Genomic DNA, 5,889 nt, shown 5'->3' on the forward strand with positions numbered 1-5,889 from the left:
GAACCCTCGGCGGGAGTGCCACCGCACTCCCAAGCGGCGCACTGTAGCAGTGTGCCACCGGGCCAGCCCTAGATCTTAATTTTTAATACACTTGTTATATAGTTACATCATTGCCTTCTTATTAGGCTTACTTTCTGGCCTTATAGTGATCAGATCATGCCTAACAGGAATGGGCTGAATTCGGTGGATTTGGGGTGGATTAATAACTAACGACACAGCCAAACTCAAAGAGAGCTGATGAAAGGTGAGCTGCTCTGGCAGGAGGCCCTTTCTGGTCCATGCCATAGGCTCAGTCTGTGGCATGGATGAGAACCCAGCACCAGGGCCTCCTGCCAGAGAACATCAAAGACAGGAAATAATAACAAGGGTACTTCAAAAAGTTCATGGAAAGATTCATATTATCTTTTAATTCTATTTTTCCATGAACTTTTTGAAGTACCTTCATACGTTGGAAGGGAAAATCAAGACCAAACCATTTCTGATAAAGAGTAAAGGTATAATTGATGAGGGTTTTTAAAAGAGCATAAATGAGACCTGGTTTAACAGCAAGTAGTGTGGAAAAAGTTCTTAGGGGGTTGACAGTGTGACACAGTAGCCAAAAACCTGCCACTGTCTTAGACTTTGTGAATAAAGAGTCCAGAGCAAGGGAGGGGTGGCTCGCCGGGGAGAGCGCCGCAGGAGCACACACGTTGTGGGAGGGAAATTGACGTGGCAGAGCAGGAGTAAAGGAGGGGAGCCGTGAGGGCACAGGACCTGAAAAGCGTCAGATGGTGGAAGGCCCTGAAGAGGTTTTATTTAATAATATTCTGATCAAATGCTTTAGTCGATCAATAAATGAATACATAGTCTGCATGCTTTCTACATGTCCAAAACTGGAGGCAACTAGAGAAGAGATGATCTGGAACATACGGACTGGGGCATGGTTTGTAGCTAACAGAGGAGTGATCAGGCAGAAGAGGGTGCCAAGGGCACACTGGGACTCATTGTGTGGGGGTGACAGGAGAGGCCGATTTGGACTCCACTTGAGGGTGGCCTTCACCAGAGGGTGTGGCTGGCTTGCGATGGGGCCTTGGCTCTGAGGGAGGAGGTGTTTGAGGACTGGCTGCTTCACAGGAGTTAAGAGAGGATATGATTCTGGTGGGCCCCTTCTGGCTGGAGATTTGGGGTAGCCATACTAAGAGCTTCGCTCCATTTTCGCACTTCCCAGCTTCGGGTGCGCCCTGCTCTCGTAGCTTAGCTGCTGTATTCATAAGGATGTGGGAGAATTTGTTGTGCAAATGTTGTCTGCCACCCAAATTTAGTTCCTGAGTATGGGATCATTTATCAGTATGTGTTTGGTTCCTGAGTTGAGACAGCAAGAGGTGCCTCTTTTGTTGTTTGGTTTGAGAGAATTTGGGCATTATTATTACTAATACAATAGAATTCATTTCTTTCCTAATTACTCTTTTCCTCTCTGACTCCATTTTTCTCCAGTTTTTATGCAATTGCTGATACTCCTGCCATTCTGTCCTTTCTTTCAATTCTGGTCCCTTTTTCCTCTTGAGATGTTTGTGTACTGTTTCTCATACTCTGAACAATAATGAGCCGTTTTCTCTGTGGTTCTGCTGAAATAAGTTCCTGTGTGGGTGTGTGTCTGTGTGTGTGTCAAAAAAACATGTACACATATATATGCATGAATTACTCAGTGTGGGCTTAACAATGAGTATGGTCCAAATAGTGCAATGAAAAGGACATTTTTCTGCAGATATGTAATTGATTTTTCACCTCGTTGATCTTAGACATAGAAATTAAAAAAAAGAAAAGAAAGGCAGACGAAGTGTGACATAAACACATCAAAAAATCCTATGAATCCTCCCACTCGGTGCAATTTGAGTTGTGCTGTAAGCTCAGGAGAACCTCATGCTGAGAGCAAGTTCCTGACATAGTGACCTCATTCCTGACGCTGCCTTTATCAGCAGCGGCAGAAGCTGTACTGGCTGGCGCTGGGTGAGCTGCGCTGGGTGCCTGGGCTGCAAGCCTGACGGGTGTGTGTTGGGAATGATGAGACCCAGGCTTGCAAAGACTTGCAGGGCAACTGGAATTTATGACAAATAGCTCACTGCAGCTAAACTTTGATCCAGTGTACAGTAGAAGCGCCTGTTACACACAGGAGGGAGATTCGTCCTTCATCACAATGAAAAGCCAGCCTTAAAAAAAAAAATAGGAAAATGTATCAGGTCTATAATTATGGACTGGTGAGTATATGACGCTAGATCAATTTTACTGTGTGTGTTCTTTCTTCAAGCATCTGGAGGTATGTGCCCTTTTTACTGTTTTAATGGTTAAAAATATGAATTGGCACTAATGCATGGGAGGGGACCTGGCCCCTTGGAGAGGAGGATGTGCCTCTTGCCACCCTGTGCCTGTGGTACCTTCCCGACCCAGTCTCCGCACCGCACAGACAAAGGAGCCTGCACAGACAAACAGAGGCTGTAGCTTTTCTTGGAGCGATGACTCATTTCAGTTCACAAAGGATTCTGGGCAGGGTAGTGAGAAGTCAGGTTGGCTGATCCGTCCCTATGACTTCACTTTGCAGAGAACGAGCAGAAGAGGAGGGACACTGCAGATTCCCGAGGCACTGCAGTGGGATGTTGGCTCAGTGCAAGTGGCAGTGATATATGGGATAGGCATGGAACAGGATTCCAGCTGTTCCTTGCAAATAGGATAAAAGAATGGTAAAGAGGATTCCTTTTTTTTTCTTCCTAAAAACGTCACCAGCAAAGTACATTCATAAAGCCTTTGTAAGGTGCTTTTTGCCAGCTTTTGAACTGAACTTGTACCAGTATCTCAAGCCCTGAATTGTAAGAAGAGCTGAGAGTTCTGGAACTCATTTTTTAAAAGTAGATCTACGAAGGTAAAGTACCAGATTCCTGTTGTGTTCCACCGGCCCTCAGGAGCTGATCTGAAATGCTCATTTAGGATACTATTACTTGAAAGTTTACTCTTTCTTCTTATTACAGATTCTAGGACGTCCGTTTCTGTTACTGGCTCCTTCTTGTGCTTGGATGCAAGCCCCTAGCATGCACCAGGCTTTAGCGTCAAAGCTACCTGGGGGATGGAGCCAGTCCAGAAAGGGTCAGGTAGGTTTCCCCTGCTTTTATTTCAAGAGTTGTTGTGTGCAAAGAAATATGGTGAAAATGTCTACACCACCTGGGATAAGGGTGTGCTGTACTCTGAAAAGTGGTCTTGCTGTTCTACTCCTCCCTCAGCCTGTATCTTAGGCAGTCCCAGTACTCCGTGCAGGCTGCCCGCCACATTGGACCTCAGCAGCATGAGTCATCCCAGAGCGTTGCACCAGAGCTGAGAAGTCAACAGCTGTAGGATTTGCAAATAGGAAATAATTAAACTGCCTCAGATTTCCATCAACCGTATATCTCTTTCACTCCTCTGAGAGAGGCATTCAGTAAATAGTATTTGAAATTTTTTCTTCTCAATTAATATAAAGTCCCTTAAATTTTGTGTGTTATTTGGCCTGTTAACCTCCCTTCAATGCACTAAAATCCAAGAAAGCCTGATTTATATGCTCAGGGACTGTTTCCAAGACTAACATCATACTGAGGCTGCTATTAACTACTAAGGAAGTAAGCATATTTCATCATAGTCTGCTTTAGGATTCAGATTATGACAGAGCTGTTTTCTTACAACATCCATGGGCTTTTCACACAAAAGCTTTTTTTTAAAAAAAATTATAGTGAAATGGTAAATTTGGGTTCTCAAAAGTGCTATATTTCCAAAGTGAAACTTGGCACATCGAAAGCATGGTTTTACCACCTCATCAAATGTATATAGTTTTAGCACTGTTGTTTATTAAAGATATTTCTGAGAGTGTTGAATCCCTTATGTAATTTGTAAGAATAAATAGAACATTTTAAAGTAATACAGACTCTGTATTGGATAGGCCCCTTGGACATCTCTTTTCTCTTTGCGTCACATCCATCCCCATAACTCAACCCTTTGCAGAAGGAAAGAAAGCATGCTTTCTCTCTTCATTGTCACAGATGTCTCTTCTTTGTCATAGCACTTTGCATCTTCAAAGCAGAGCTGAGGATTTAAAATCAGGTTTAAAAGATGTGTGGTCAAGAAAAACACAAGCATAGTGCAAGGGTACTTCAAAAGGTTCATGGAAAGATTTATATTATCTTTTAATTCTATTTTTCCACGATTTTTTGAAGTACCCTGTATGTTGTGAATATAATTATAGGAGTATAATGTCTTCATACCCATCAATTGTACTCATCTTAAAGACCCTGTTTAACAATCTCCCTCTCAACTAAAGTTCTCCCTGGTTACCCCCAACAGGACGTCATTCTTTAGTCCATGGAACTCTTATTATAGAATTAATTTGCTAGTCATTTAAGTATTCTCTTGCTATGGCTCTTCTAAGGATGTTTTGAACAGTAATGTGATCGTAATTGCATGTATTTTCACACATTTATATCTTGTTTTCCCACCTAAATTGTAAGCTCATTGAAGGCAAGAATCAAGATTTATGCCTTTTCTACAATTTGTATCTCCTAGCAATTCCCTACATGTGGAAATCACTCAATAAATAGCTAATTAAAAAGAGAGGCAGTTTAAAAAGTGTTAGTTTGTCATAGAGAGTTAGAATGATCTGTTTTGTTAATTTTAAGACTCTTTGCAGGGTAGACTAATATTTAGGTAGACTTCAGGAGTTCTCCAAGTCACTGTAAAAATGATGATTGTTCTTACTTTGAGGTATAGTTACAACCAGGAAAGCTGCCTTACACTGCTCATAAAGGACTGTTATTGTTAAGAACAAATATAAATGTGAGTCCCTTAAATGTGAACACTGACTACGGTTTACTTCAATTTTATTGGACAAGCCATCCTTAAGTAAAGAATATGCTAAATTCTGAATATCTGTGTGAAAGTCACTGTTTTGAATCCTTCAGGACATTTTCCTTAGAAGAGATAGCCGTAATGGCTATTAGCATCCCAGGTCCTATCAGAAATTATTTAACTTTTGGTGTCACTGATCTTTAGTACTAAGAGTACTAACTTAAATGCTGAATTTCCTTTCCCTTTCTTACATAAAGGATTGGCCCAGTCAAAATTTTGAAATAAGCCAACTTTCGTAATGGCTATTAGCATCCCAGGTCCTATCAGAAATTATTTAACTTTTGGTGTCACTGATCTTTAGTACTAAGAGTACTAACTTAAATGCTGAGTTTCCTTTCCCTTTCTTACATAAAGGATTGGCCCAGTCAAAATTTTGAAATAAGCCAACTTTCTTTGATTTCTTGTAATTCTCTATTCATACTATTTCCCATCTTCTGGTGCCTTTCTTCCTCCAAAGTCCCTAGTGCAATGCATGGTTCCCATTTGCTTTAAGGCCATTCTCTCCCAGCCCAATGATACAGCTCAAATGTTTTATGTTCTATGTATCTTAACTTCTCTGCCTCTCAGTCAAAATATTCCATTCACTTGGTGCAGATGCTCACAGCTAAGAATCAGGAGGAAAGCAATTTGATTAAAATAATTCATACCAGTGTAAGAAAGACCACTGCCCTCTTAGCCTTCCCCAAAATGTTTCATTTTTTAAAAAAGGTTTCTTTCAGGGACCAAATGAATTTTCTGTTGGTAGAAATTCAAACACTCTAAAAGTGTTTGGATAAATTAAGACAGTCTTGAAGAAGATAGTTTTAATACTAACTACTAGTGATTCAATATTTATTAGGTCTCAGAAACAGTGTAAGCACTCAACATCCATTACGTCATTTAATCCCTCAAAGACTCTATGAGGTAAACATCACTATGTACAGTTTACAAAAGAAGAAATTGGGACTCAAAAAATTAAATAATTTGCCCCAAGTCACACAACTGATGAGG

The 5,889-nt window shown here is 41.0% G+C and overlaps 1 protein-coding gene across 1 annotated transcript in view; it reads left to right on the forward strand.

Moving 5' to 3' along the window:
- STOX2 (storkhead box 2) overlaps positions 1–5,889 on the forward strand; it is a 92,972-nt gene that overhangs the window by 66,638 nt on the left and 20,445 nt on the right. The window lies entirely within an intron of this gene.

The sequence above is a fragment of the Galeopterus variegatus genome, unplaced genomic scaffold (assembly GCF_000696425.1).
Source record: "Galeopterus variegatus unplaced genomic scaffold, G_variegatus-3.0.2 Scaffold1086, whole genome shotgun sequence".
Classification (NCBI taxonomy): Eukaryota; Metazoa; Chordata; class Mammalia; order Dermoptera; family Cynocephalidae; genus Galeopterus; species Galeopterus variegatus.